Source organism: Haliotis rufescens, unplaced genomic scaffold (assembly GCF_023055435.1).
Source record: "Haliotis rufescens isolate VD_foot unplaced genomic scaffold, xgHalRufe1.0.p SCAF_13, whole genome shotgun sequence".
In the NCBI taxonomy this organism is placed as follows: domain Eukaryota; kingdom Metazoa; phylum Mollusca; class Gastropoda; order Lepetellida; family Haliotidae; genus Haliotis; species Haliotis rufescens.
The window spans coordinates 12,370,055-12,395,671 of NW_025963813.1; the positions used below are offsets into that span (position 1 = coordinate 12,370,055).

Below are 25,617 nucleotides of genomic sequence, written 5' to 3' on the forward strand. Positions count from 1 at the left end.
TGTGCTTATTTCTGAACCATTAAATTTGTTAATAAAAGATAACCCATCTATTCAAGGCATCAACATTGGCAATGTTTCATCTTTAATATATCAACATGCCGATGACACTACTATTACAGTGTGCAACTCACAGTCAGTGGAAAATACTTTTGAAACAATTAAATATTATTGCGAAGCAACTCAAGCCAAGATCAATTTACAAAAGTCGGAGGTGTTACTTCTTGGTAAAGCCAAGTTCAATAAATGTAACATTAGTCTTCCCGTGAAGGTTAAAAAAGATTGTGTTGAACTTCTGGGAATATATCTTGGCTCTGACTTGGCCACTTGTGAGACACTAAATTGGACGAAAAAGATAAATAAAATTCAAACTCTACTTAATTCATGGATTCAACGTCGACTCACACTGCAGGGCAGAGCCACGGTTTTAAACATCCTCATTGCCTCTAGATTATGGTACTCTTTTACAGTGTTACCAGTGCCACACTGGGTAGAAGTAGCCTTTTCCAAAATGTTTTCAAAATTCTTATGGGTAAATAAAAAGCCAAAAATAGCAGCTGTGACATGCATGGGCAAATGTACAGAAGGTGTTTTAAATATACCCAATTTGTGCCTTAAAAAGTATGCTTTAAGATTGAAACTGCTAAAAGCTTTCTTAGATTGTAAATTAGACTCATTATGGAAAGCAACTATGTCTTTCTTCTTTTCAAAATATTTAAATATGGGATTACAATCAAACATACTATGTTTAAAGTTTGACAAAAAAGATATGTTGCATGTAAATCCTTTTTATGCTGAGTTGTTGCTTGCCTGGGAGGACATCAGTGGTGGTAAGAGAAGCAAACCTACCACTTTACCGGATATAATGTGTCAGCCTTTATTCAACAACCCTCTAACTGTGTATATGAACAAAACTTTGTTGTTTAAATCATTCATTGAAGGTGGAATCACTTGCATAAAAGATATTTGCTATGAAGTTGTACCACAATTTTTGTCACCTGATAGTATTGTTGAAATTGTACAAGAAACAATACCTGATGTTGATGTGGCCACAATCAAGAATTGTTATGCTGTTATTTTATATGCGCTTCCAACAGATTGGAAACAGATCATATTGTCTGATGTTGTCATAAATCCTCCTTGTAAAGAAATACTTTGTACTGTAGCGAACGAAGATGTATCAGTGCAGCTGTTTACGGTGAAATATTGTTATGAAATTTTCAGAACAAAATATTAAAAAAAACCAGTTGCCATGAATTGGTGGAATAATATATCTCTTGACATCAACTGGAAAGATGTTTGGGTTAATGTGTATCAAAATGACAAATCAGCCGAATGTATACAACTAGATTTTAAGATTGCCCATAACATTATTTACACATATGACAGACTCAGCCAATTTGGTTTGACAGACACAGATATTTGTCCAGTTTGTCAAGATGAAAAAGAAGATGTGCTGCACTTGTTCATCTTCTGTAAAGAGTTATCGTTCTTACAATCACTATTTGTTGACATCCTCACTGATGTGTGTCAAGATACTGGGTTCACTCTTGGACAATTCTCGCTGTGGTTATTGTTTGGGTTTCTTCCTGAGAGAAGTGTGTCGGCAAAACCATTGTTAGATATACTGTTATCAATTTATCGGTTGGCAGTATTTAAGAGAAGAGTTGTTATAAGCCTAGGTACAGTCTCTTTTCACATAAACACATTTTTCAAATCCTTGGTAAAAAGACATCTCACATTTCTTTTATATCATTACACAAAAATGAAAAGATTGCATGTCTTTATTCAAAAATACATAATGTCTAATGACCTCATCGAGTTAGATGGGAATGACATTCTTTTGAAACATCCTCTTGATTAGCTCAATTATAAAGTTACTTATACTATTTCATTTCACATGAAAGCTTTTTTCAAATCTTTCATAAAGTGTCATTTTAGTTGAATGATTGTTCACTATTGAAAAATGAATCAATTACAAAGTTGTGTGTACATAATCAAATGTAAAAATCTATTTCTCATATTTCTGTCTTTAGAATTAAAATGTTAACCACTGCCACCCAACTTCTGTGATACCCTTTTTATCTTTGTGGTGGCAGTGTCAGCACTGTCTGCGTTTGTATTATATTCCTGTGAATAAATTTAATCAAGAAAAAAAAAAAAAGAAAAAAAAAGCGCGCTGGACTTCTAATACAGAGGCCGTGGGTTCGAATCCCACCAGGGATGCAACAATCCTTTTAATTTTAATTTTTTAACATACTTCTTTACCAACTACCATCATATCGTGAGGCAACTTTCTTTATTTAAATGTCATCATAAACACAGAAAGAGCACGAGGCATGTCAGTGTCTACCACGTCCATTGCAGAATCAATTCCATTTCGCTATCCACTTGGGTTTTAGTGGGTTTTTTTTTACCCAAATGATTGTGAAAGATGTATGGTATGCTGGATCTTTTCATAAAAGTAGCCTTCTTAATGCCAGGTCCCTGTAGCGCAGGGGATAGCGCGCTGGACTTCTAATCCAGAGGCCGTGGGTTCGAATCCCACCAGGGATGCAACAATCATTTTAATTTTAATTTTTAACATACTTCTTCACCAACAACCATCATATCGTGAGGCAACTTTCTTCATTTTAATGTCATCATAAACACAGAAAGAGCACGAGGCATGTCAGTGTCTACCACGTCCATTGCAGAATCAATTCCATTTCGCTATCCACTTGGGTTTGTTTTTTGTTTTTTACCCAAATGATTGTGAAAGATGTATGGTATGCCGGATCTTTTCATAAAAGTAGGCTTCTTAATGCCAGGTCCCTGTAGCGCAGCGGATAGCGCGCTGGACTTCTAATCCAGAGGCCGTGGGTTCGAATCCCACCAGGGATGCAACAATCATTTTTATTTTTATTTTTTAACATACTTCTTTACCAACTACAATCATATCGTGAGGCCACATTCTTCATTTTAATGTCATCATAAACACAGAAAGAGCACGAGGCATGTCAGTGTCTACCACATCCATTGCAGAATCAATTCCATTTCGCTATAAGTACCACTTGGGTTTGGTTTTGTTTTTTTACCCAGATGATTGTGAAAGATGTATGGTATGTTGGATCTTTTCATAAAAGTAGGCTTCTTAATGCCAGGTCCCTGTAGCGCAGGGGATAGCGCGCTGGACTTCTAATCCAGAGGCCGTGGGTTCGAATCCCACCAGGGATGCAACAATCATTTTAATTTTAATTTTTTAACATACTTCTTTACCAACTACCATCATATCGTGAGGCAACTTTCTTTATTTTAATGTCATCATAAACACAGAAAGAGCACGAGGCATGTCAGTGTCTACCACGTCCATTGCAGAATCAATTCCATTTCGCTATCCACTTGGGTTTGTTTTTTGTTTTTTACCCAAATGATTGTGAAAGATGTATGGTATGCCGGATCTTTTCATAAAAGTAGGCTTCTTAATGCCAGGTCCCTGTAGCGCAGCGGATAGCGCGCTGGACTTCTAATCCAGAGGCCGTGGGTTCGAATCCCACCAGGGATGCAACAATCATTTTTATTTTTATTTTTTAACATACTTCTTTACCAACTACAATCATATCGTGAGGCCACATTCTTCATTTTAATGTCATCATAAACACAGAAAGAGCACGAGGCATGTCAGTGTCTACCACATCCATTGCAGAATCAATTCCATTTCGCTATAAGTACAACTTGGGTTTGGTTTTGTTTTTTTACCCAGATGATTGTGAAAGATGTATGGTATGTTGGATCTTTTCATAAAAGTAGGCTTCTTAATGCCAGGTCCCTGTAGCGCAGGGGATAGCGCGCTGGACTTCTAATCCAGAGGCCGTGGGTTCGAATCCCACCAGGGATGCAACAATCATTTTAATTTTAATTTTTTAACATACTTCTTTACCAACTACCATCATATCGTGAGGCAACTTTCTTTATTTTAATGTCATCATAAACACAGAAAGAGCACGAGGCATGTCAGTGTCTACCACGTCCATTGCAGAATCAATTCCATTTCGCTATCCACTCGGGTTTTAGTGTTGTTTTTTTACCCAAATGATTGTGAAAGATGTATGGTATGCTGGATCTTTTCATAAAAATAGGCTTCTTAATGCTAGGTCCCTGTAGCGCAGGGGATAGCGCGCTGGACTTCTAATCCAGAGGCCGTGGGTTCGAATCCCACCAGGGATGCAACAATCATTTTAATTTTAATTTTTAACATACTTCTTTACCAACTACCATCATATCGTGAGGCAACTTTCTTCATTTTAATGTCATCATAAACACAGAAAGAGCACGAGGCATGTCAGTGTCTACCACATCCATTGCAGAATCAATTCCATTTCGCTATCCACTTGGGTTTGTTTTTTGTTTTTTACCCAAATGATTGTGAAAGATGTATGGTATGCCGGATCTTTTCATAAAAGTAGGCTTCCTATTGCCAGGTCCCTGTAGCGCAGCGGATAGCGCGCTGGACTTCTAATCCAGAGGCCGTGGGTTCGAATCCCACCAGGGATGCAACAATCATTTTTATTTTTATTTTTTAACATACTTCTTTACCAACTACAATCATATCGTGAGGCCACATTCTTCATTTTAATGTCATCATAAACACAGAAAGAGCACGAGGCATGTCAGTGTCTACCACGTCCATTGCAGAATCAATTCCATTTCGCTATCCACTCGGGTTTTAGTGGGTTTTTTTTACCCAGATGATTGTGAAAGATGTATGGTATGCCGGATCTTTTCATAAAAGTAGGCTTCCTATTGCCAGGTCCCTGTAGCGCAGCGGATAGCACGCTGGACTTCTAATCCAGAGGCCGTGGGTTCGAATCCCACCAGGGATGCAACAATCATTTTAATTTTAATTTTTTAACATACTTCTTTACCAACTACCATCATATCGTGAGGCAACTTTCTTTATTTTAATGTCATCATAAACACAGAAAGAGCACGAGGCATGTCAGTGTCTACCACGTCCATTGCAGAATCAATTCCATTTCGCTATCCACTCGGGTTTTAGTGGGTTTTTTTTACCCAAATGATTGTGAAAGATGTATGGTATGCTGGATCTTTTCATAAAAATAGGCTTCTTAATGCCAGGTCCCTGTAGCGCAGGGGAAAGCGCGCTGGACTTCTAATCCAGAGGCCGTGGGTTCGAATCCCACCAGTGATGCAACAACCATTTTAATTTTAATTTTTAACATACTTCTTTACCAACAACCATCATATCGTGAGGCAACTTTCTTCATTTTAATGTCATCATAAACACAGAAAGAGCACGAGGCATGTCAGTGTCTACCACGTCCATTGCAGAATCAATTCCATTTCGCTATCCACTTGGGTTTGTTTTTTGTTTTTTACCCAAATGATTGTGAAAGATGTATGGTATGCTGGATCTTTTCATAAAAGTAGGCTTCTTAATGCCAGGTCCCTGTAGCGCAGGGGATAGCGCGCTGGACTTCTAATCCAGAGGCCGTGGGTTCGAATCCCACCAGGGATGCAACAATCATTTTACTTTTAATTTTTTAACATACTTCTTTACCAACTACCATCATATCGTGAGGCAACTTTCTTTATTTTAATGTCATCATAAACACAGAAAAAGCACGAGGCATGTCAGTGTCTACCACATCCATTGCAGAATCAATTCTATTTCGCTATCCACTCGGGTTTTAGTGGGTTTTTTTTACCCAAATGATTGTGAAAGATGTATGGTATGCTGGATCTTTTCATAAAAGTAGGCTTCTTAATGCCAGGTCCCTGTAGCGCAGGGGATAGCGCGCTGGACTTCTAATCCAGAGGCCGTGGGTTCGAATCCCACCAGGGATGCAACAATCATTTTAATTTTAATTTTTAACATACTTCTTTACCAAATACCATCATATCGTGAGGCAACTTTCTTCATTTTAATGTCATCATAAACACAGAAAGAGCACGAGGCATGTCAGTGTCTACCACGTCCATTGCAGAATCAATTCCATTTCGCTATCCACTCGGGTTTGTTTTTTGTTTTTTACCCAAATGATTGTGAAAGATGTATGGTATGCCGGATCATTTCATAAAAGTAGGCTTCCTATTGCCAGGTCCCTGTAGCGCAGCGGATAGCGCGCTGGACTTCTAATCCAGAGGCCGTGGGTTCGAATCCCACCAGGGATGCAACAATCATTTTAATTTTATTTTTTTAACATACTTCTTTACCAACTACCATCATATCGTGAGGCAACTTTCTTTATTTTAATGTCATCATAAACACAGAAAGAGCACGGGGCATGTCAGTGTCTACCACGTCCATTGCAGAATCAATTCCATTTCGCTATCCACTCGGGTTTTAGTGGGTTTTTTTTACACAAATGATTGTGAAAGATGTATGGTATGCTGGATCTTTTCATAAAAGTAGGCTTCTTAATGCCAGGTCCCTGTAGCGCAGGGGATAGCGCGCTGGACTTCTAATCCAGAGGCCGTGGGTTCGAATCCCACCAGGGATGCAACAATCATTTTAATTTTAATTTTTAACACACCTCTATACCAACTACCATCATATCGTGAGGCAACTTTCTTCATTTTAATGTCATCATAAACACAGAAAGAGCACGAGGCATGTCAGTGTCTACCACGTCCATTGCAGAATCAATTCCATTTCGCTATCCACTCGGGTTTTAGTGGGTTTTTTTTACCCAAATGGTTGTGAAAGATGTATGGTATGCTGGATCTTTTCATAAAAGTAGGCTTCTTAATGCCAGGTCCCTGTAGCGCAGGGGATAGCGCGCTGGACTTCTAATCCAGAGGTCGTGGGTTCGAATCCCACCAGGGATGCAACAATCATTTTAATTTTAATTTTTTAACATACATCTTTACCAACTACCATCATATCGTGAGGCCACATTCTTCATTTTAATGTCATCATAAACACAGAAAGAGCACGAGGCATGTCAGTGTCTACCACATCCATTGCAGAATCAATTCCATTTCGCTATCCACTCGGGTTTGTTTTTTGTTTTTTACCCAAATGATTGTGAAAGATGTATGGTATGCTGGATCTTTTCATAAAAGTAGGGTTCCTATTGCCAGGTCCCTGTAGCGCAGCGGATAGCGCGCTGGACTTCTAATCCAGAGGCCGTGGGTTCGAATCCCACCAGGGATGCAACAATCATTTTAATTTTAATTTTTTAACACACTTCTTTACCAACTACAATCATATCGTGAGGCCACATTCTTCATTTTAATGTCATCATAAACACAGAAAGAGCACGAGGCATGTCAGTGTCTACCACATCCATTGCAGAATCAATTCCATTTCGCTATAAGTACCACTTGGGATTGGTTTTCTTTTTTTACCCAGATGATTGTGAAAGATGTATGGTATGCTGGATCTTTTCATAAAAGTAGGCTTCTTCATGCCAGGTCCCTGTAGCGCAGCGGATAGCGCGCTGGACTTCTAATCCAGAGGCCGTGGGTTCGAATCCCACCAGGGATGCAACAATCATTTTAATTTTATTTTTTTAACATACTTATTTACCAACTACCATCATATCGTGAGGCAACTTTCTTTATTTTAATGTCATCATAAACACAGAAAGAGCACGAGGCATGTCAGTGTCTACCACGTCCATTGCAGAATCAATTCCATTTCGCTATCCACTTGGGTTTGTTTTTTGTTTTTTACCCAAATGATTGTGAAAGATGTATGGTATGCCGGATCTTTTCATAAAAGTAGGCTTCCTATTGCCAGGTCCCTGTAGCGCAGCGGATAGCGCGCTGGACTTCTAATCCAGAGGCCGTGGGTTCGAATCCCACCAGGGATGCAACAATCATTTTAATTTTAATTTTTTAACACACTTCTTTACCAACTACAATCATATCGTGAGGCCACATTCTTCATTTTAATGTCATCATAAACACAGAAAGAGCACGAGGCATGTCAGTGTCTACCACATCCATTGCAGAATCAATTCCATTTCGCTATAAGTACCACTTGGGATTGGTTTTCTTTTTTTACCCAGATGATTGTGAAAGATGTATGGTATGCTGGATCTTTTCATAAAAGTAGGCTTCTTCATGCCAGGTCCCTGTAGCGCAGCGGATAGCGCGCTGGACTTCTAATCCAGAGGCCGTGGGTTCGAATCCCACCAGGGATGCAACAATCATTTTAATTTTATTTTTTTAACATACTTATTTACCAACTACCATCATATCGTGAGGCAACTTTCTTTATTTTAATGTCATCATAAACACAGAAAGAGCACGGAGCATGTCAGTGTCTACCACGTCCATTGCAGAATCAATTCCATTTCGCTATCCACTCGGGTTTTAGTGGGTTTTTTTTACCCAAATGATTGTGAAAGATGTATGGTATGCTGGATCTTTTCATAAAAGTAGGCTTCTTAATGCCAGGTCCCTGTAGCGCAGGGGATAGCGCGCTGGACTTCTAATCCAGAGGCCGTGGGTTCGAATCCCACCAGGGATGCAACAATCATTTTAATTTTAATTTTTAACACACCTCTTTACCAACTACCATCATATCGTGAGGCAACTTTCTTCATTTTAATGTCATCATAAACACAGAAAGAGCACGAGGCATGTCAGTGTCTACCACGTCCATTGCAGAATCAATTCCATTACGCTATCCACTTGGGTTTGTTTTTTGTTTTTTACCCAGATGATTGTGAAAGATGTATGGTATGCCGGATCTTTTCATAAAAGTAGGCTTCCTATTGCCAGGTCCCTGTAGCGCAGGGGATAGCGCGCTGGACTTCTAATCCAGAGGCCGTGGGTTCGAATCCCACCAGGGATGCAACAATCATTTTAATTTTATTTTTTTAACATACTTCTTTACCAACTACCATCATATCGTGAGGCAACTTTCTTTATTTTAATGTCATCATAAACACAGAAAGAGCACGGGGCATGTCAGTGTCTACCACGTCCATTGCAGAATCAATTCCATTTCGCTATCCACTCGGGTTTTAGTGGGTTTTTTTTACCCAAATGATTGTGAAAGATGTATGGTATGCTGGATCTTTTCATAAAAGTAGGCTTCTTCATGCCAGGTCCCTGTAGCGCAGGGGATAGCGCGCTGGACTTCTAATCCAGAGGCCGTGGGTTCGAATCCCACCAGGGATGCAACAATCATTTTAATTTTTATTTTTTAACATACTTCTTTACCAACTACAATCATATCGTGAGGCCACATTCTTCATTTTAATGTCATCATAAACACAGAAAGAGCACGAGGCATGTCAGTGTCTACCACATCCATTGCAGAATCAATTCCATTTCGCTATAAGTACCACTTGGGGTTTTTTTTGTTTTTTTTACCCAAATGATTGTGAAAGATGTATGGTATGCTGGATCTTTTCATAAAAGTAGGCTTCTTGATGCCAGGTCCCTGTAGCGCAGGGGATAGCGCGCTGGACTTCTAATCCAGAGGCCGTGGGTTCGAATCCCACCAGGGATGCAACAATCATTTTACTTTTAATTTTTTAACATACTTCTTTACCAACTACCATCATATCGTGAGGCAACTTTCTTTATTTTAATGTCATCATAAACACAGAAAAAGCACGAGGCATGTCAGTGTATACCACATCCATTGCAGAATCAATTCCATTTCGCTATCCACTCGGGTTTTAGTGGGTTTTTTTTACCCAAATGTTTGTGAAAGATGTATGGTATGCTGGATCTTTTCATAAAAGTAGGCTTCTTAATGCCAGGTCCCTGTAGCGCAGGGGATAGCGCGCTGGACTTCTAATCCAGAGGCCGTGGGTTCGAATCCCACCAGGGATGCAACAATCATTTTAATTTTAATTTTTAACATACTTCTTTACCAACTACCATCATATCGTGAGGCAACTTTCTTCATTTTAATGTCATCATAAACACAGAAAGAGCACGAGGCATGTCAGTGTCTACCACGTCCATTGCAGAATCAATTCCATTTCGCTATCCACTTGGGTTTGTTTTTTGTTTTTTACCCAAATGATTGTGAAAGATGTATGGTATGCTGGATCTTTTCATAAAAGTAGGCTTCCTATTGCCAGGTCCCTGTAGCGCAGGGGATAGCGCGCTGGACTTCTAATCCAGAGGCCGTGGGTTCGAATCCCACCAGGGATGCAACTATCATTTTAATTTTAATTTTTTAACATACTTCTTTACCAACTACCATCATATCGTGAGGCAACTTTCTTTATTTTAATGTCATCATAAACACAGAAAGAGCACGAGGCATGTCAGTGTCTACCACATCCATTGCAGAATCAATTCCATTTCGCTATAAGTACCACTTGGGATTGGTTTTCTTTTTTTACCCAAATGATTGTGAAAGATGTATGGTATGCTGGATCTTTTCATAAAAGTAGGCTTCTTCATGCCAGGTCCCTGTAGCGCAGCGGATAGCGCGCTGGACTTCTAATCCAGAGGCCGTGGGTTCGAATCCCACCAGGGATGCAACAATCATTTTAATTTTAATTTTTAACATACTTCTTTACCAACTACCATCATATCGTGAGGCAACTTTCTTCATTTTAATGTCATCATAAACACAGAAAGAGCACGAGGCATGTCAGTGTCTACCACGTCCATTGCAGAATCAATTCCATTTCGCTATCCACTTGGGTTTGTTTTTTGTTTTTTACCCAAATGATTGTGAAAGATGTATGGTATGCTGGATCTTTTCATAAAAGTAGGCTTCCTATTGCCAGGTCCCTGTAGCGCAGGGGATAGCGCGCTGGACTTCTAATCCAGAGGCCGTGGGTTCGAATCCCACCAGGGATGCAACTATCATTTTAATTTTAATTTTTTAACATACTTCTTTACCAACTACAATCATATCGTGAGGCAACTTTCTTTATTTTAATGTCATCATAAACACAGAAAGAGCACGAGGCATGTCAGTGTCTACCACATCCATTGCAGAATCAATTCCATTTCGCTATAAGTACCACTTGGGATTGGTTTTCTTTTTTTACCCAAATGATTGTGAAAGATGTATGGTATGCTGGATCTTTTCATAAAAGTAGGCTTCTTCATGCCAGGTCCCTGTAGCGCAGCGGATAGCGCGCTGGACTTCTAATCCAGAGGCCGTGGGTTCGAATCCCACCAGGGATGCAACAATCATTTTAATTTTAATTTTTAACATACTTCTTTACCAACTACCATCATATCGTGAGGCAACTTTCTTCATTTTAATGTCATCATAAACACAGAAAGAGCACGAGGCATGTCAGTGTCTACCACGTCCATTGCAGAATCAATTCCATTTCGCTATCCACTCGGGTTTGTTTTTTGTTTTTTACCCAAATGATTGTGAAAGATGTATGGTATGCTGGATCTTTTCATAAAAGTAGGCTTCTTAATGCCAGGTCCCTGTAGCGCAGGGGATAGCGCGCTGGACTTCTAATCCAGAGGCCGTGGGTTCGAATCCCACCAGGGATGCAACAATCATTTTAATTTTAATTTTTAACATACTTCTTTACCAAATAACATCATATCGTGAGGCAACTTTCTTCATTTTAATGTCATCATAAACACAGAAAGAGCACGAGGCATGTCAGTGTCTACCACGTCCATTGCAGAATCAATTCCATTTCGCTATCCACTTGGGTTTGTTTTTTGTTTTTTACCCAAATGATTGTTAAAGATGTATGGTATGCCGGATCTTTTCATAAAAGTAGGCTTCCTATTGCCAGGTCCCTGTAGCGCAGCGGATAGCGCGCTGGACTTCTAATCCAGAGGCCGTGGGTTCGAATTCCACTAGGGATGCAACAATCATTTTTATTTTTATTTTTTAACATACTTCTTTACCAACTACAATCATATCGTGAGGCCACATTCTTCATTTTAATGTCATCATAAAAACAGAAAGAGCACGATGCATGTCAGTGTCTACAACATCCATTGCAGAATCAATTCCATTTCGCTATAAGTTTCACTTGGGTTTGGTTTTGTTTTTTTACCCAGATGATTGTGAAAGATGTATGGTATGCTGGATCTTTTCATAAAAGTAGGCTTAGCCAGGTCCCTGTAGCGCAGGGGATAGCGCGCTGGACTTCTAATCCAGAGGCCGTGGGTTCGAATCCCACCAGGGATGCAACAATCATTTTAATTTTATTTTTTTAACATACTTCTTTACCAACTACCATCATATCGTGAGGCAACTTTCTTTATTTTAATGTCATCATAAACACAGAAAGAGCACGGGGCATGTCAGTGTCTACCACGTCCATTGCAGAATCAATTCCATTTCGCTATCCACTCGGGTTTTAGTGGGTTTTTTTTACCCAAATGATTGTGAAAGATGTATGGTATGCTGGATCTTTTCATAAAAGTAGGCTTCTTAATGCCAGGTCCCTGTAGCGCAGGGGATAGCGCGCTGGACTTCTAATCCAGAGGCCGTGGGTTCGAATCCCACCAGGGATGCAACATCATTTTAATTTTAATTTTTAACACACCTCTATACCAACAACCATCATATCGTGAGGCAACTTTCTTCATTTTAATGTCATCATAAACACAGAAAGAGCACGAGGCATGTCAGTGTCTACCACGTCCATTGCAGAATCAATTCCATTTCGCTATCCACTCGGGTTTTAGTGGGTTTTTTTTACCCAAATGGTTGTGAAAGATGTATGGTATGCTGGATCTTTTCATAAAAGTAGGCTTCTTAATGCCAGGTCCCTGTAGCGCAGGGGATAGCGCGCTGGACTTCTAATCCAGAGGCCGTGGGTTCGAATCCCACCAGGGATGCAACAATCATTTTACTTTTAATTTTTTAACATACTTCTTTACCAACTACCATCATATCGTGAGGCAACTTTCTTTATTTAAATGTCATCATAAACACAGAAAAAGCACGATGCATGTCAGTGTATACCACATCCATTGCAGAATCAATTCCATTTCGCTATCCACTCGGGTTTTAGTAGGTTTTTTTTACCCAAATGATTGTGAAAGATGTATGGTATGCTGGATCTTTTCATAAAAGTAGGCTTCTTAATGCTAGGTCCCTGTAGCGCAGGGGATAGCGCGCTGGACTTCTAATCCAGAGGCCGTGGTTTCGAATCCCACCAGGGATGCAACAATCATTTTAATTTTAATTTTTAACATACTTCTTTACCAACTACCATCATATCGTGAGGCAACTTTCTTCATTTTAATGTCATCATAAACACAGAAAGAGCACGAGGCATGTCAGTGTCTACCACGTCCATTGCAGAATCAATTCCATTTCGCTATCCACTTGGGTTTGTTTTTTGTTTTTTACCCAAATGATTGTGAAAGATGTATGGTATGCTGGATCTTTTCATAAAAGTAGGCTTCCTATTGCCAGGTCCCTGTAGCGCAGGGGATAGCGCGCTGGACTTCTAATCCAGAGGCCGTGGGTTCGAATCCCACCAGGGATGCAACAATCATTTTAATTTTAATTTTTTAACATACTTCTTTACCAACTACAATCATATCGTGAGGCAACTTTCTTCATTTTAATGTCATCATAAACACAGAAAGAGCACGAGGCATGTCAGTGTCTACCACGTTCATTGCAGAATCAATTCCATTTCGCTATCCACTCGGGTTTGTTTTTTGTTTTTTACCCAAATGATTGTGAAAGATGTATGGTATGCTGGATCTTTTCATAAAAGTAGGCTTCCTATTGCCAGGTCCCTGTAGCGCAGCGGATAGCGCGCTGGACTTCTAATCCAGAGGCCGCGGGTTCGAATCCCACCAGGGATGCAACTATCATTTTAATTTTAATTTTTTAACATACTTCTTTACCAACTACAATCATATCGTGAGGCAACTTTCTTTATTTTAATGTCATCATAAACACAGAAAGAGCACGAGGCATGTCAGTGTCTACCACATCCATTGCAGAATCAATTCCATTTCGCTATAAGTACCACTTGGGATTGGTTTTCTTTTTTTACCCAAATGATTGTGAAAGATGTATGGTATGCTGGATCTTTTCATAAAAGTAGGCTTCTTCATGCCAGGTCCCTGTAGCGCAGCGGATAGCGCGCTGGACTTCTAATCCAGAGGCCGTGGGTTCGAATCCCACCAGGGATGCAACAATCATTTTAATTTTAATTTTTAACATACTTCTTTACCAACTACCATCATATCGTGAGGCAACTTTCTTCATTTTAATGTCATCATAAACACAGAAAGAGCACGAGGCATGTCAGTGTCTACCACGTCCATTGCAGAATCAATTCCATTTCGCTATCCACTTGGGTTTGTTTTTTGTTTTTTACCCAAATGATTGTGAAAGATGTATGGTATGCTGGATCTTTTCATAAAAGTAGGCTTCCTATTGCCAGGTCCCTGTAGCGCAGGGGATAGCGCGCTGGACTTCTAATCCAGAGGCCGTGGGTTCGAATCCCACCAGGGATGCAACAATCATTTTTATTTTTTATTTTTAACATACTTCTTTACCAACTACAATCATATCGTGAGGCCACATTCTTCATTTTAATGTCATCATAAAAACTGAAAGAGCACGAGGCATGTCAGTGTCTACCACGTCCATTGCAGAATCAATTCCATTTCGCTATCCACTCGGGTTTGTTTTTTGTTTTTTACCCAAATGATTGTGAAAGATGTATGGTATGCCGGATCTTTTCATAAAAGTAGGCTTCCTATTGCCAGGTCCCTGTAGCGCAGGGGATAGCGCGCTGGACTTCTAATCCTGAGGCCGTGGGTTCGAATCCCACCAGGGATGCAACAATCATTTTAATTTTAATTTTTAACATACTTCTTTACCAAATAACATCATATCGTGAGGCAACTTTCTTCATTTTAATGTCATCATAAACACAGAAAGAGCACGAGGCATGTCAGTGTCTACCACGTCCATTGCAGAATCAATTCCATTTCGCTATCCACTCGGGTTTGTTTTTTGTTTTTTACCCAAATGATTGTGAAAGATGTATGGTATGCCGGATCTTTTCATAAAAGTAGGCTTCCTATTGCCAGGTCCCTGTAGCGCAGCGGATAGCGCGCTGGACTTCTAATCCAGAGGCCGTGGGTTCGAATCCCACCAGGGATGCAACAATCATTTTTATTTTTAATTTTTAACATACTTCTTTACCAACTACAATCATATCGTGAGGCCACATTCTTCATTTTAATGTCATCATAAAAACTGAAAGAGCACGATGCATGTCAGTGTCTACAACATCCATTGCAGAATCAATTCCATTTCGCTATAAGTACCACTTGGGATTGGTTTTCATTTTTTACCCAAATGATTGTGAAAGATGTATGGTATGCTGGATCTTTTCATAAAAGTAGGCTTCTTCATGCCAGGTCCCTGTAGCGCAGCGGATAGCGCGCTGGACTTCTAATCCAGAGGCCGTGGGTTCGAATCCCACCAGGGATGCAACAATCATTTTAATTTTAATTTTTAACATACTTCTTTACCAACTACCATCATATCGTGAGGCAACTTTCTTCATTTTAATGTCATCATAAACACAGAAAGAGCACGAGGCATGTCAGTGTCTACCACGTCCATTGCAGAATCAATTCCATTTCGCTATCCACTTGGGTTTGTTTTTTGTTTTTTACCCAAATGATTGTGAAAGATGTATGGTATGCTGGATCTTTTCATAAAAGTAGGCTTCCTATTGCCAGGTCCCTGTAGCGCAGGGGATAGCGCGCTGGACTTCTAATCCAGAGGCCGTGGGTTCGAATCCCACCAGGGATGCAACAATCATTTTAATTTAAATTTTTTAACATACTTCTTTACCAACTACGATCATATCGTGAGGCCACATTCTTCATTTTAATGTCATCATAAACACAGAAAGAGCACGAGGCATGTCAGTGTCTACCACGTCCATTGCAGAATCAATTCCATTTCGCTATCCACTCGGGTTTGTTTTTTGTTTTTTACCCAAATGATTGTGAAAGATGTATGGTATGCTGGATCTTTTCATAAAAGTAGGCTTCCTATTGCCAGGTCCCTGTAGCGCAGCGGATAGCGCGCTGGACTTCTAATCCTGAGGCCGTGGGTTCGAATCCCACCAGGGATGCAACAATCATTTTCATTTTAATTTTTTAACATACTTCTTTACCAACTACAATCATATCGTGAGGCCACATTCTTCATTTTAATGTCATCATAAACACAGAAAGAGCACGAGGCATGTCAGTGTCTACCACGTCCATTGCAGAATCAATTCCATTTCGCTATCCACTCGGGTTTGTTTTTTGTTTTTTACCCAAATGATTGTGAAAGATGTATGGTATGCCGGATCTTTTCATAAAAGTAGGCTTCCTATTGCCAGGTCCCTGTAGCGCAGCGGATAGCGCGCTGGACTTCTAATCCAGAGGCCGTGGGTTCGAATCCCACCAGGGATGCAACAATCATTTTTATTTTTAATTTTTAACATACTTCTTTACCAACTACAATCATATCGTGAGGCCACATTCTTCATTTTAATGTCATCATAAAAACTGAAAGAGCACGAGGCATGTCAGTGTCTACCACGTCCATTGCAGAATCAATTCCATTTCGCTATCCACTCGGGTTTGTTTTTTGTTTTTTACCCAAATGATTGTGAAAGATGTATGGTATGCCGGATCTTTTCATAAAAGTAGGCTTCCTATTGCCAGGTCCCTGTAGCGCAGGGGATAGCGCGCTGGACTTCTAATCCTGAGGCCGTGGGTTCGAATCCCACCAGGGATGCAACAATCATTTTAATTTTAATTTTTAACATACTTCTTTACCAAATAACATCATATCGTGAGGCAACTTTCTTCATTTTAATGTCATCATAAACACAGAAAGAGCACGAGGCATGTCAGTGTCTACCACGTCCATTGCAGAATCAATTCCATTTCGCTATCCACTCGGGTTTGTTTTTTGTTTTTTACCCAAATGATTGTGAAAGATGTATGGTATGCCGGATCTTTTCATAAAAGTAGGCTTCCTATTGCCAGGTCCCTGTAGCGCAGCGGATAGCGCGCTGGACTTCTAATCCAGAGGCCGTGGGTTCGAATCCCACCAGGGATGCAACAATCATTTTTATTTTTAATTTTTAACATACTTCTTTACCAACTACAATCATATCGTGAGGCCACATTCTTCATTTTAATGTCATCATACAAACTGAAAGAGCACGATGCATGTCAGTGTCTACAACATCCATTGCAGAATCAATTCCATTTCGCTATAAGTACCACTTGGGATTGGTTTTCATTTTTTACCCAAATGATTGTGAAAGATGTATGGTATGCTGGATCTTTTCATAAAAGTAGGCTTCTTCATGCCAGGTCCCTGTAGTGCAGCGGATAGCGCGCTGGACTTCTAATCCAGAGGCCGTGGGTTCGAATCCCACCAGGGATGCAACAATCATTTTAATTTTAATTTTTAACATACTTCTTTACCAACTACCATCATATCGTGAGGCAACTTTCTTCATTTTAATGTCATCATAAACACAGAAAGAGCACGAGGCATGTCAGTGTCTACCACGTCCATTGCAGAATCAATTCCATTTCGCTATCCACTTGGGTTTGTTTTTTGTTTTTTACCCAAATGATTGTGAAAGATGTATGGTATGCTGGATCTTTTCATAAAAGTAGGCTTCCTATTGCCAGGTCCCTGTAGCGCAGGGGATAGCGCGCTGGACTTCTAATCCAGAGGCCGTGGGTTCGAATCCCACCAGGGATGCAACAATCATTTTCATTTTAATTTTTTAACATACTTCTTTACCAACTACGATCATATCGTGAGGCCACATTCTTCATTTTAATGTCATCATAAACACAGAAAGAGCACGAGGCATGTCAGTGTCTACCACGTCCATTGCAGAATCAATTCCATTTCGCTATCCACTCGGGTTTGTTTTTTGTTTTTTACCCAAATGATTGTGAAAGATGTATGGTATGCTGGATCTTTTCATAAAAGTAGGCTTCCTATTGCCAGGTCCCTGTAGCGCAGCGGATAGCGCGCTGGACTTCTAATCCTGAGGCCGTGGGTTCGAATCCCACCAGGGATGCAACAATCATTTTAATTTTAATTTTTTAACATACTTCTTTACCAACTACAATCATATCGTGAGGCCACATTCTTCATTTTAATGTCATCATAAACACAGAAAGAGCACGAGGCATGTCAGTGTCTACCACATCCATTGCAGAATCAATTCCATTTCGCTATAAGTACCACTTGGGTTTTGTTTTGTTTTTTTACCCAAATGATTGTGAAAGATGTATGGTATGCTGGATCTTTTCATAAAAGTAGGCTTCTTAATGCCAGGTCCCTGTAGCGCAGCGGATAGCGCGCTGGACTTCTAATCCAGAGGCCGTGGGTTCGAATCCCACCAGGGATGCAACAATCATTTTAATTTTAATTTTTAACATACTTCTTTACCAACTACCATCATATCGTGAGGCAACTTTCTTCATTTTAATGTCATCATAAACACAGAAAGAGCACGAGGCATGTCAGTGTCTACCACGTCCATTGCAGAATCAATTCCATTTCGCTATCCACTTGGGTTTGTTTTTTGTTTTTTACCCAAATGATTGTGAAAGATGTATGGTATGCTGGATCTTTTCATAAAAGTAGGCTTCCTATTGCCAGGTCCCTGTAGCGCAGGGGATAGCGCGCTGGACTTCTAATCCAGAGGCCGTGGGTTCGAATCCCACCAGGGATGCAACAATCATTTTAATTTAAATTTTTTAACATACTTCTTTACCAACTACGATCATATCGTGAGGCCACATTCTTCATTTTAATGTCATCATAAACACAGAAAGAGCACGAGGCATGTCAGTGTCTACCACGTCCATTGCAGAATCAATTCCATTTCGCTATCCACTCGGGTTTGTTTTTTGTTTTTTACCCAAATGATTGTGAAAGATGTATGGTATGCTGGATCTTTTCATAAAAGTAGGCTTCCTATTGCCAGGTCCCTGTAGCGCAGGGGATAGCGCGCTGGACTTCTAATCCTGAGGCCGTGGGTTCGAATCCCACCAGGGATGCAACAATCATTTTCATTTTAATTTTTTAACATACTTCTTTACCAACTACAATCATATCGTGAGGCCACATTCTTCATTTTAATGTCATCATAAACACAGAAAGAGCACGAGGCATGTCAGTGTCTACCACATCCATTGCAGAATCAATTCCATTTCGCTATAAGTACCACTTGGGTTTTGTTTTGTTTTTTTACCCAAATGATTGTGAAAGATGTATGGTATGCTGGATCTTTTCATAAAAGTAGGCTTCTTAATGCCAGGTCCCTGTAGCGCAGGGGATAGCGCGCTGGACTTCTAATCCAGAGGCCGTGGGTTCGAATCCCACCAGGGATGCAACAATCATTTTAATTTTAATTTTTAACATACTTCTTTACCAAATACCATCATATCGTGAGGCAACTTTCTTCATTTTAATGTCATCATAAACACAGAAAGAGCACGAGGCATGTCAGTGTCTACCACGTCCATTGCAGAATCAATTCCATTTCGCTATCCACTCGGGTTTGTTTTTTGTTTTTTACCCAAATGATTGTGAAAGATGTATGGTATGCCGGATCTTTTCATAAAAGTAGGCTTCCTATTGCCAGGTCCCTGTAGCGCAGCGGATAGCGCGCTGGACTTCTAATCCAGAGGCCGTGGGTTCGAATCCCACCAGGGATGCAACAATCATTTTTATTTTTATTTTTTAACATACTTCTTTACCAACTACAATCATATCGTGAGGCCACATTCTTCATTTTAATGTCATCATAAAAACAGAAAGAGCACGATGCATGTCAGTGTCTACAACATCCATTGCAGAATCAATTCCATTTCGCTATAAGTATCACTTGGGTTTGGTTTGGTTTTTTTACCCAGATGATTGTGAAAGATGTATGGTATGCTGGATCTTTTCATAAAAGTAGGCTTAGCCAGGTCCCTGTAGCGCAGGGGATAGCGCGCTGGACTTCTAATCCAGAGGCCGTGGGTTCGAATCCCACCAGGGATGCAACAATCATTTTAATTTTATTTTTTTAACATACTTCTTTACCAACTACCATCATATCGTGAGGCAACTTTCTTTATTTTAATGTCATCATAAACACAGAAAGAGCACGGGGCATGTCAGTGTCTACCACGTCCATTGCAGAATCAATTCCATTTCGCTATCCACTCGGGTTTTAGTGGGTTTTTTTTACCCAAATGATTGTGAAAGATGTATGGTATGCTGGATCTTTTCATAAAAGTAGGCTTCTTAATGCCAGGTCCCTGTAGCGCAGGGGATAGCGCGCTGGACTTCTAATCCAGAGGCCGTGGGTTCGAATCCCACCAGGGATGCAACAATCATTTTAATTTTAATTTTTAACATACTTTTTTACCAACTACCATCATATCGTGAGGCAACTTTCTTCATTTTAATGTCATCATAAACACAGAAAGAGCACGAGGCATGTCAGTGTCTACCACGTCCATTGCAGAATCAATTCCATTACGCTATCCACTTGGGTTTGTTTTTTGTTTTTTACCCAAATGATTGTGAACGATGTATGGTATGCTGGATCTTTTCATAAAAGTAGGCTTCCTATTGCCAGGTCCCTGTAGCGCAGCGGATAGCGCGCTGGACTTCTAATCCAGAGGCCGTGGGTTCGAATCCCACCAGGGATGCAACAATCATTTTTATTTTAATTTTTAACATACTTCTTTACCAACAACCATCATATCGTGAGGCAACTTTCTTCATTTTAATGTCATCATAAACACAGAAAGAGCACGAGGCATGTCAGTGTCTACCACGTCCATTGCAGAATTAATTCCATTTCGCTATCCACTTGGGTTTGTTTTTTGTTTTTTACCCAAATGATTGTGAAAGATGTATGGTATGCTGGATCTTTTCATAAAAGTAGGCTTCCTATTGCCAGGTCCCTGTAGCACAGCGGATAGCGCGCTGGACTTCTAATGCAGAGGCCGTGGGTTCGAATCCCACCAGGGATGCAACAATCATTTTTATTTTTATTTTTTAACATACTTCTTTACCAACTACAATCATATCGTGAGGCCACATTCTTCATTTTAATGTCATCATAAACACAGAAAGAGCACGAGGCATGTCAGTGTCTACAACATCCATTGCAGAATCAATTCCATTTCGCTATAAGTACCACTTGGGTTTTGTTTTGATTTTTTACCCAGATGATTGTGAAAGATGTATGGTATGCTGGATCTTTTCATAAAAGTAGGCTTCTTAATGCCAGGTCCCTGTAGCGCAGCGGATAGCGCGCTGGACTTCTAATCCAGAGGCCGTGGGTTCGAATCCCACCAGGGATGCAACAATCATTTTAATTTTAATTTTTTAACATACTTCTTTACCAACTACCATCATATCGTGAGGCAACTTTCTTCATTTTAATGTCATCATAAACACAGAAAGAGCACGAGGCATGTCAGTGTCTACCACGTCCATTGCAGAATCAATTCCATTACGCTATCCACTTGGGTTTGTTTTTTGTTTTTTACCCAAATGATTGTGAAAGATGTATGGTATGCCGGATCTTTTCATAAAAGTAGGCTTCCTATTGCCAGGTCCCTGTAGCGCAGCGGATAGCGCGCTGGACTTCTAATCCAGAGGCCGTGTGTTCGAATCCCACCAGGGATGCAACAATCATTTTTATTTTAATTTTTAACATACTTCTTTACCAACAACCATCATATCGTGAGGCCACATTCTTCATTTTAATGTCATCATAAACACAGAAAGAGCACAAGGCATGTCAGTGTCTACAACATCCATTGCAGAATCAATTCCATTTCGCTATAAGTACCACTTGGGTTTGTTTTTTGTTTTTTACCCAAATGATTGTGAAAGATGTATGGTATGCTGGATCTTTTCATAAAAGTAGGCTTCCTATTGCCAGGTCCCTGTAGCGCAGCGGATAGCGCGCTGGACTTCTAATCCAGAGGCCGTGGGTTCGAATCCCACCAGGGATGCAACAATCATTTTCATTTTATTTTTTTAACATACTTCTTTACCAACTACAATCATATCGTGAGGCCACATTCTTCATTTTAATGTCATCATAAACACAGAAAGAGCACGAGGCATGTCAGTGTCTACCACATCCATTGCAGAATCAATTCCATTTCGCTATAAGTACCACTTGGGTTTGGTTTTCTTTTTGTACCCAGATGATTGTGAAAGATGTATGGTATGCTGGATCTTTTCATAAAAGTAGGCTTCTTAATGCCAGGTCCCTGTAGCGCAGGGGATAGCGCGCTGGACTTCTAATCCAGAGGCCGTGGGTTCGAATCCCACCAGGGATGCAACAATCATTTTAATTTTAATTTTTAACATACTTCTTTACCAACTACCATCATATCGTGAGGCAACTTTCTTCATTTTAATGTCATCATAAACACAGAAAGAGCACGAGGCATGTCAGTGTCTACCACATCCATTGCAGAATCAATTCCATTTTGCTATCCACTCGGGTTTGTTTTTTGTTTTTTACCCAAATGATTGTGAAAGATGTATGGTATGCTGGATCTTTTCATAAAAGTAGGCTTCCTATTGCCAGGTCCCTGTAGCGCAGCGGATAGCGCGCTGGACTTCTAATCCAGAGGCCGTGGGTTCGAATCCCACCAGGGATGCAACAATCATTTTAATTTTATTTTTTTAACATACTTCTTTACCAACTGCCATCATATCGTGAGGCAACTTTCTTTATTTTAATGTCATCATAAACACAGAAAGAGCACGAGGCATGTCAGTGTCTACCACGTCCATTGCAGAATCAATTCCATTTCGCTATCCACTCGGGTTTTAGTGGGGTTTTTTTTACCCAAATGATTGTGAAAGATGTATGGTATGCTGGATCTTTTCATAAAAGTAGGCTTCTTAATGCCAGGTGCCTGTAGCGCAGGGGATAGCGCGCTGGACTTCTAATCCAGAGGCCGTGGGTTCGAATCCCACCAGGGATGCAACAATCATTTTTATTTTTAATTTTAACATACTTCTTTACCAACAACCATCATATCGTGAGGCAACTTTCTTCATTTTAATGTCATCATAAACACAGAAAGAGCACGAGGCATGTCAGTGTCTACCACGTCCATTGCAGAATCAATTCCATTTCGCTATCCACTCGGGTTTTAGTGGGGTTTGTTTTTTACCCAAATGATTGTGAAAGATGTATGGTATGCTGGATCTTTTCATAAAAGTAGGCTTCTTGATGCCAGGTCCCTGTAGCGCAGCGGATAGCGCGCTGGACTTCTAATCCAGAGGCCGTGGGTTCGAATCCCACCAGGGATGCAACAATCATTTTCATTTTATTTTTTTAACATACTTCTTTACCAACTACAATCATATCGTGAGGCCACATTCTTCATTTTAATGTCATCATAAACACAGAAAGAGCACGAGGCATGTCAGTGTCTACCACGTCCATTGCAGAATCAATTCCATTTCGCTATAAGTACCACTTGGGTTTGGTTTTCTTTTTGTACCCAGATGATTGTGAAAGATGTATGGTATGCTGGATCTTTTCATAAAAGTAGGCTTCTTAATGCCAGGTCCCTGTAGCGCAGGGGATAGCGCGCTGGACTTCTAATCCAGAGGCCGTGGGTTCGAATCCCACCAGGGATGCAACAATCATTTTAATTTTAATTTTTTAACATACTTCTTTACCAACTACAATCTAATCGTGAGGCCACATTCTTCATTTTAATGTCATCATAAACACAGAAAGAGCACGAGGCATGTCAGTGTCTACCACATCCATTGCAGAATCAATTCCATTTCGCTATAAGTACCACTTGGGTTTTGTTTTGTTTTTTTACCCAAATGATTGTGAAAGATGTATGGTATGCTGGATCTTTTCATAAAAGTAGGCTTCTTAATGCCAGGTCCCTGTAGCGCAGGGGATAGCGCGCTGGACTTCTAATCCAGAGGCCGTGGGTTCGAATCCCACCAGGGATGCAACAATCATTTTAATTTTAATTTTTAACATACTTCTTTACCAAATACCATCATATCGTGAGGCAACTTTCTTCATTTTAATGTCATCATAAACACAGAAAGAGCACGAGGCATGTCAGTGTCTACCACATCCATTGCAGAATCAATTCCATTTTGCTATCCACTCGGGTTTGTTTTTTGTTTTTTACCCAAATGATTGTGAAAGATGTATGGTATGCTGGATCTTTTCATAAAAGTAGGCTTCCTATTGCCAGGTCCCTGTAGCGCAGCGGATAGCGCGCTGGACTTCTAATCCAGAGGCCGTGGGTTCGAATCCCACCAGGGATGCAACAATCATTTTAATTTTATTTTTTTAACATACTTCTTTACCAACTGCCATCATATCGTGAGGCAACTTTCTTTATTTTAATGTCATCATAAACACAGAAAGAGCACGAGGCATGTCAGTGTCTACCACGTCCATTGCAGAATCAATTCCATTTCGCTATCCACTCGGGTTTTAGTGGGGTTTTTTTTACCCAAATGATTGTGAAAGATGTATGGTATGCTGGATCTTTTCATAAAAGTAGGCTTCTTAATGCCAGGTGCCTGTAGCGCAGGGGATAGCGCGCTGGACTTCTAATCCAGAGGCCGTGGGTTCGAATCCCACCAGGGATGCAACAATCATTTTTATTTTTATTTTTAACATACTTCTTTACCAACAACCATCATATCGTGAGGCAACTTTCTTCATTTTAATGTCATCATAAACACAGAAAGAGCACGAGGCATGTCAGTGTCTACCACATCCATTGCAGAATCAATTCCATTTTGCTATCCACTCGGGTTTGTTTTTTGTTTTTTACCCAAATGATTGTGAAAGATGTATGGTATGCTGGATCTTTTCATAAAAGTAGGCTTCCTATTGCCAGGTCCCTGTAGCGCAGCGGATAGCGCGCTGGACTTCTAATCCAGAGGCCGTGGGTTCGAATCCCACCAGGGATGCAACAATCATTTTTATTTTTATTTTTTAACATACTTCTTTACCAACTACAATCATATCGTGAGGCCACATTCTTCATTTTAATGTCATCATAAACACAGAAAGAGCACGAGGCATGTCAGTGTCTACAACATCCATTGCAGAATCAATTCCATTTCGCTATAAGTACCACTTGGGTTTTGTTTTGATTTTTTACCCAGATGATTGTGAAAGATGTATGGTATGCTGGATCTTTTCATAAAAGTAGGCTTCTTAATGCCAGGTCCCTGTAGCGCAGCGGATAGCGCGCTGGACTTCTAATCCAGAGGCCGTGGGTTCGAATCCCACCAGGGATGCAACAATCATTTTAATTTTAATTTTTTAACATACTTCTTTACCAACTACCATCATATCGTGAGGCAACTTTCTTCATTTTAATGTCATCATAAACACAGAAAGAGCACGAGGCATGTCAGTGTCTACCACGTCCATTGCAGAATCAATTCCATTACGCTATCCACTTGGGTTTGTTTTTTGTTTTTTACCCAAATGATTGTGAAAGATGTATGGTATGCCGGATCTTTTCATAAAAGTAGGCTTCCTATTGCCAGGTCCCTGTAGCGCAGCGGATAGCGCGCTGGACTTCTAATCCAGAGGCCGTGTGTTCGAATCCCACCAGGGATGCAACAATCATTTTTATTTT

The 25,617-nt window shown here is 40.2% G+C and overlaps 71 non-coding genes across 71 annotated transcripts; all 71 read left to right on the plus strand.

Moving 5' to 3' along the window:
- Window positions 1-2,480: 2,480 nt before the first annotated feature.
- Trnar-ucu lies at window positions 2,481-2,553 on the plus strand. The gene has a single exon. It is a non-coding gene; the product is annotated as a tRNA-Arg (tRNA).
- A 254-nt stretch (window positions 2,554-2,807) lies between these two features.
- Window positions 2,808-2,880, plus strand: Trnar-ucu. The gene has a single exon. It is a non-coding gene; the product is annotated as a tRNA-Arg (tRNA).
- Window positions 2,881-3,140: 260 nt separating this feature from the next.
- Trnar-ucu lies at window positions 3,141-3,213 on the plus strand. Its single transcript has one exon. It is a non-coding gene; the product is annotated as a tRNA-Arg (tRNA).
- Window positions 3,214-3,468: 255 nt separating this feature from the next.
- Window positions 3,469-3,541, plus strand: Trnar-ucu. Its single transcript has one exon. It is a non-coding gene; the product is annotated as a tRNA-Arg (tRNA).
- A 260-nt stretch (window positions 3,542-3,801) lies between these two features.
- On the plus strand, window positions 3,802-3,874 carry Trnar-ucu. Its single transcript has one exon. It is a non-coding gene; the product is annotated as a tRNA-Arg (tRNA).
- Window positions 3,875-4,130: 256 nt separating this feature from the next.
- Window positions 4,131-4,203, plus strand: Trnar-ucu. Its single transcript has one exon. It is a non-coding gene; the product is annotated as a tRNA-Arg (tRNA).
- Window positions 4,204-4,457: 254 nt separating this feature from the next.
- On the plus strand, window positions 4,458-4,530 carry Trnar-ucu. Its single transcript has one exon. It is a non-coding gene; the product is annotated as a tRNA-Arg (tRNA).
- A 256-nt stretch (window positions 4,531-4,786) lies between these two features.
- Trnar-ucu lies at window positions 4,787-4,859 on the plus strand. The gene has a single exon. It is a non-coding gene; the product is annotated as a tRNA-Arg (tRNA).
- Window positions 4,860-5,115: 256 nt separating this feature from the next.
- On the plus strand, window positions 5,116-5,188 carry Trnar-ucu. The gene has a single exon. It is a non-coding gene; the product is annotated as a tRNA-Arg (tRNA).
- A 254-nt stretch (window positions 5,189-5,442) lies between these two features.
- On the plus strand, window positions 5,443-5,515 carry Trnar-ucu. Its single transcript has one exon. It is a non-coding gene; the product is annotated as a tRNA-Arg (tRNA).
- A 256-nt stretch (window positions 5,516-5,771) lies between these two features.
- Window positions 5,772-5,844, plus strand: Trnar-ucu. The gene has a single exon. It is a non-coding gene; the product is annotated as a tRNA-Arg (tRNA).
- Window positions 5,845-6,098: 254 nt separating this feature from the next.
- On the plus strand, window positions 6,099-6,171 carry Trnar-ucu. Its single transcript has one exon. It is a non-coding gene; the product is annotated as a tRNA-Arg (tRNA).
- Window positions 6,172-6,427: 256 nt separating this feature from the next.
- Window positions 6,428-6,500, plus strand: Trnar-ucu. Its single transcript has one exon. It is a non-coding gene; the product is annotated as a tRNA-Arg (tRNA).
- Window positions 6,501-6,755: 255 nt separating this feature from the next.
- On the plus strand, window positions 6,756-6,828 carry Trnar-ucu. The gene has a single exon. It is a non-coding gene; the product is annotated as a tRNA-Arg (tRNA).
- A 255-nt stretch (window positions 6,829-7,083) lies between these two features.
- Window positions 7,084-7,156, plus strand: Trnar-ucu. The gene has a single exon. It is a non-coding gene; the product is annotated as a tRNA-Arg (tRNA).
- A 260-nt stretch (window positions 7,157-7,416) lies between these two features.
- On the plus strand, window positions 7,417-7,489 carry Trnar-ucu. The gene has a single exon. It is a non-coding gene; the product is annotated as a tRNA-Arg (tRNA).
- Window positions 7,490-7,744: 255 nt separating this feature from the next.
- Window positions 7,745-7,817, plus strand: Trnar-ucu. Its single transcript has one exon. It is a non-coding gene; the product is annotated as a tRNA-Arg (tRNA).
- Window positions 7,818-8,077: 260 nt separating this feature from the next.
- On the plus strand, window positions 8,078-8,150 carry Trnar-ucu. The gene has a single exon. It is a non-coding gene; the product is annotated as a tRNA-Arg (tRNA).
- Window positions 8,151-8,406: 256 nt separating this feature from the next.
- Trnar-ucu lies at window positions 8,407-8,479 on the plus strand. Its single transcript has one exon. It is a non-coding gene; the product is annotated as a tRNA-Arg (tRNA).
- A 254-nt stretch (window positions 8,480-8,733) lies between these two features.
- Window positions 8,734-8,806, plus strand: Trnar-ucu. The gene has a single exon. It is a non-coding gene; the product is annotated as a tRNA-Arg (tRNA).
- A 256-nt stretch (window positions 8,807-9,062) lies between these two features.
- Trnar-ucu lies at window positions 9,063-9,135 on the plus strand. Its single transcript has one exon. It is a non-coding gene; the product is annotated as a tRNA-Arg (tRNA).
- A 261-nt stretch (window positions 9,136-9,396) lies between these two features.
- Window positions 9,397-9,469, plus strand: Trnar-ucu. Its single transcript has one exon. It is a non-coding gene; the product is annotated as a tRNA-Arg (tRNA).
- Window positions 9,470-9,725: 256 nt separating this feature from the next.
- Window positions 9,726-9,798, plus strand: Trnar-ucu. Its single transcript has one exon. It is a non-coding gene; the product is annotated as a tRNA-Arg (tRNA).
- A 254-nt stretch (window positions 9,799-10,052) lies between these two features.
- On the plus strand, window positions 10,053-10,125 carry Trnar-ucu. The gene has a single exon. It is a non-coding gene; the product is annotated as a tRNA-Arg (tRNA).
- A 260-nt stretch (window positions 10,126-10,385) lies between these two features.
- Trnar-ucu lies at window positions 10,386-10,458 on the plus strand. The gene has a single exon. It is a non-coding gene; the product is annotated as a tRNA-Arg (tRNA).
- A 254-nt stretch (window positions 10,459-10,712) lies between these two features.
- Window positions 10,713-10,785, plus strand: Trnar-ucu. Its single transcript has one exon. It is a non-coding gene; the product is annotated as a tRNA-Arg (tRNA).
- A 260-nt stretch (window positions 10,786-11,045) lies between these two features.
- Window positions 11,046-11,118, plus strand: Trnar-ucu. The gene has a single exon. It is a non-coding gene; the product is annotated as a tRNA-Arg (tRNA).
- Window positions 11,119-11,372: 254 nt separating this feature from the next.
- Trnar-ucu lies at window positions 11,373-11,445 on the plus strand. The gene has a single exon. It is a non-coding gene; the product is annotated as a tRNA-Arg (tRNA).
- A 254-nt stretch (window positions 11,446-11,699) lies between these two features.
- Window positions 11,700-11,772, plus strand: Trnar-ucu. The gene has a single exon. It is a non-coding gene; the product is annotated as a tRNA-Arg (tRNA).
- Window positions 11,773-12,027: 255 nt separating this feature from the next.
- Window positions 12,028-12,100, plus strand: Trnar-ucu. The gene has a single exon. It is a non-coding gene; the product is annotated as a tRNA-Arg (tRNA).
- A 256-nt stretch (window positions 12,101-12,356) lies between these two features.
- On the plus strand, window positions 12,357-12,429 carry Trnar-ucu. The gene has a single exon. It is a non-coding gene; the product is annotated as a tRNA-Arg (tRNA).
- Window positions 12,430-12,683: 254 nt separating this feature from the next.
- Window positions 12,684-12,756, plus strand: Trnar-ucu. Its single transcript has one exon. It is a non-coding gene; the product is annotated as a tRNA-Arg (tRNA).
- A 256-nt stretch (window positions 12,757-13,012) lies between these two features.
- On the plus strand, window positions 13,013-13,085 carry Trnar-ucu. Its single transcript has one exon. It is a non-coding gene; the product is annotated as a tRNA-Arg (tRNA).
- A 254-nt stretch (window positions 13,086-13,339) lies between these two features.
- Window positions 13,340-13,412, plus strand: Trnar-ucu. Its single transcript has one exon. It is a non-coding gene; the product is annotated as a tRNA-Arg (tRNA).
- A 255-nt stretch (window positions 13,413-13,667) lies between these two features.
- Trnar-ucu lies at window positions 13,668-13,740 on the plus strand. Its single transcript has one exon. It is a non-coding gene; the product is annotated as a tRNA-Arg (tRNA).
- A 260-nt stretch (window positions 13,741-14,000) lies between these two features.
- On the plus strand, window positions 14,001-14,073 carry Trnar-ucu. The gene has a single exon. It is a non-coding gene; the product is annotated as a tRNA-Arg (tRNA).
- Window positions 14,074-14,327: 254 nt separating this feature from the next.
- Trnar-ucu lies at window positions 14,328-14,400 on the plus strand. The gene has a single exon. It is a non-coding gene; the product is annotated as a tRNA-Arg (tRNA).
- Window positions 14,401-14,655: 255 nt separating this feature from the next.
- Trnar-ucu lies at window positions 14,656-14,728 on the plus strand. The gene has a single exon. It is a non-coding gene; the product is annotated as a tRNA-Arg (tRNA).
- A 254-nt stretch (window positions 14,729-14,982) lies between these two features.
- Trnar-ucu lies at window positions 14,983-15,055 on the plus strand. The gene has a single exon. It is a non-coding gene; the product is annotated as a tRNA-Arg (tRNA).
- Window positions 15,056-15,315: 260 nt separating this feature from the next.
- On the plus strand, window positions 15,316-15,388 carry Trnar-ucu. The gene has a single exon. It is a non-coding gene; the product is annotated as a tRNA-Arg (tRNA).
- Window positions 15,389-15,642: 254 nt separating this feature from the next.
- On the plus strand, window positions 15,643-15,715 carry Trnar-ucu. Its single transcript has one exon. It is a non-coding gene; the product is annotated as a tRNA-Arg (tRNA).
- A 255-nt stretch (window positions 15,716-15,970) lies between these two features.
- Trnar-ucu lies at window positions 15,971-16,043 on the plus strand. Its single transcript has one exon. It is a non-coding gene; the product is annotated as a tRNA-Arg (tRNA).
- Window positions 16,044-16,298: 255 nt separating this feature from the next.
- On the plus strand, window positions 16,299-16,371 carry Trnar-ucu. Its single transcript has one exon. It is a non-coding gene; the product is annotated as a tRNA-Arg (tRNA).
- A 255-nt stretch (window positions 16,372-16,626) lies between these two features.
- On the plus strand, window positions 16,627-16,699 carry Trnar-ucu. Its single transcript has one exon. It is a non-coding gene; the product is annotated as a tRNA-Arg (tRNA).
- Window positions 16,700-16,953: 254 nt separating this feature from the next.
- Window positions 16,954-17,026, plus strand: Trnar-ucu. The gene has a single exon. It is a non-coding gene; the product is annotated as a tRNA-Arg (tRNA).
- Window positions 17,027-17,286: 260 nt separating this feature from the next.
- Window positions 17,287-17,359, plus strand: Trnar-ucu. The gene has a single exon. It is a non-coding gene; the product is annotated as a tRNA-Arg (tRNA).
- A 254-nt stretch (window positions 17,360-17,613) lies between these two features.
- Window positions 17,614-17,686, plus strand: Trnar-ucu. Its single transcript has one exon. It is a non-coding gene; the product is annotated as a tRNA-Arg (tRNA).
- A 255-nt stretch (window positions 17,687-17,941) lies between these two features.
- Window positions 17,942-18,014, plus strand: Trnar-ucu. The gene has a single exon. It is a non-coding gene; the product is annotated as a tRNA-Arg (tRNA).
- A 260-nt stretch (window positions 18,015-18,274) lies between these two features.
- On the plus strand, window positions 18,275-18,347 carry Trnar-ucu. The gene has a single exon. It is a non-coding gene; the product is annotated as a tRNA-Arg (tRNA).
- A 254-nt stretch (window positions 18,348-18,601) lies between these two features.
- Trnar-ucu lies at window positions 18,602-18,674 on the plus strand. The gene has a single exon. It is a non-coding gene; the product is annotated as a tRNA-Arg (tRNA).
- A 255-nt stretch (window positions 18,675-18,929) lies between these two features.
- Window positions 18,930-19,002, plus strand: Trnar-ucu. The gene has a single exon. It is a non-coding gene; the product is annotated as a tRNA-Arg (tRNA).
- Window positions 19,003-19,262: 260 nt separating this feature from the next.
- On the plus strand, window positions 19,263-19,335 carry Trnar-ucu. Its single transcript has one exon. It is a non-coding gene; the product is annotated as a tRNA-Arg (tRNA).
- Window positions 19,336-19,589: 254 nt separating this feature from the next.
- Trnar-ucu lies at window positions 19,590-19,662 on the plus strand. Its single transcript has one exon. It is a non-coding gene; the product is annotated as a tRNA-Arg (tRNA).
- Window positions 19,663-19,917: 255 nt separating this feature from the next.
- Trnar-ucu lies at window positions 19,918-19,990 on the plus strand. The gene has a single exon. It is a non-coding gene; the product is annotated as a tRNA-Arg (tRNA).
- A 256-nt stretch (window positions 19,991-20,246) lies between these two features.
- On the plus strand, window positions 20,247-20,319 carry Trnar-ucu. Its single transcript has one exon. It is a non-coding gene; the product is annotated as a tRNA-Arg (tRNA).
- Window positions 20,320-20,573: 254 nt separating this feature from the next.
- On the plus strand, window positions 20,574-20,646 carry Trnar-ucu. Its single transcript has one exon. It is a non-coding gene; the product is annotated as a tRNA-Arg (tRNA).
- A 254-nt stretch (window positions 20,647-20,900) lies between these two features.
- On the plus strand, window positions 20,901-20,973 carry Trnar-ucu. Its single transcript has one exon. It is a non-coding gene; the product is annotated as a tRNA-Arg (tRNA).
- Window positions 20,974-21,233: 260 nt separating this feature from the next.
- Window positions 21,234-21,306, plus strand: Trnar-ucu. The gene has a single exon. It is a non-coding gene; the product is annotated as a tRNA-Arg (tRNA).
- Window positions 21,307-21,561: 255 nt separating this feature from the next.
- Window positions 21,562-21,634, plus strand: Trnar-ucu. The gene has a single exon. It is a non-coding gene; the product is annotated as a tRNA-Arg (tRNA).
- Window positions 21,635-21,893: 259 nt separating this feature from the next.
- Window positions 21,894-21,966, plus strand: Trnar-ucu. The gene has a single exon. It is a non-coding gene; the product is annotated as a tRNA-Arg (tRNA).
- A 260-nt stretch (window positions 21,967-22,226) lies between these two features.
- On the plus strand, window positions 22,227-22,299 carry Trnar-ucu. Its single transcript has one exon. It is a non-coding gene; the product is annotated as a tRNA-Arg (tRNA).
- A 254-nt stretch (window positions 22,300-22,553) lies between these two features.
- Trnar-ucu lies at window positions 22,554-22,626 on the plus strand. Its single transcript has one exon. It is a non-coding gene; the product is annotated as a tRNA-Arg (tRNA).
- Window positions 22,627-22,883: 257 nt separating this feature from the next.
- Trnar-ucu lies at window positions 22,884-22,956 on the plus strand. The gene has a single exon. It is a non-coding gene; the product is annotated as a tRNA-Arg (tRNA).
- Window positions 22,957-23,214: 258 nt separating this feature from the next.
- On the plus strand, window positions 23,215-23,287 carry Trnar-ucu. Its single transcript has one exon. It is a non-coding gene; the product is annotated as a tRNA-Arg (tRNA).
- A 260-nt stretch (window positions 23,288-23,547) lies between these two features.
- On the plus strand, window positions 23,548-23,620 carry Trnar-ucu. The gene has a single exon. It is a non-coding gene; the product is annotated as a tRNA-Arg (tRNA).
- A 260-nt stretch (window positions 23,621-23,880) lies between these two features.
- Window positions 23,881-23,953, plus strand: Trnar-ucu. The gene has a single exon. It is a non-coding gene; the product is annotated as a tRNA-Arg (tRNA).
- A 254-nt stretch (window positions 23,954-24,207) lies between these two features.
- Window positions 24,208-24,280, plus strand: Trnar-ucu. Its single transcript has one exon. It is a non-coding gene; the product is annotated as a tRNA-Arg (tRNA).
- Window positions 24,281-24,537: 257 nt separating this feature from the next.
- On the plus strand, window positions 24,538-24,610 carry Trnar-ucu. The gene has a single exon. It is a non-coding gene; the product is annotated as a tRNA-Arg (tRNA).
- Window positions 24,611-24,864: 254 nt separating this feature from the next.
- Trnar-ucu lies at window positions 24,865-24,937 on the plus strand. The gene has a single exon. It is a non-coding gene; the product is annotated as a tRNA-Arg (tRNA).
- A 260-nt stretch (window positions 24,938-25,197) lies between these two features.
- Window positions 25,198-25,270, plus strand: Trnar-ucu. The gene has a single exon. It is a non-coding gene; the product is annotated as a tRNA-Arg (tRNA).
- Window positions 25,271-25,525: 255 nt separating this feature from the next.
- Trnar-ucu lies at window positions 25,526-25,598 on the plus strand. Its single transcript has one exon. It is a non-coding gene; the product is annotated as a tRNA-Arg (tRNA).
- The last annotated feature ends 19 nt before the right edge of the window (window positions 25,599-25,617 follow it).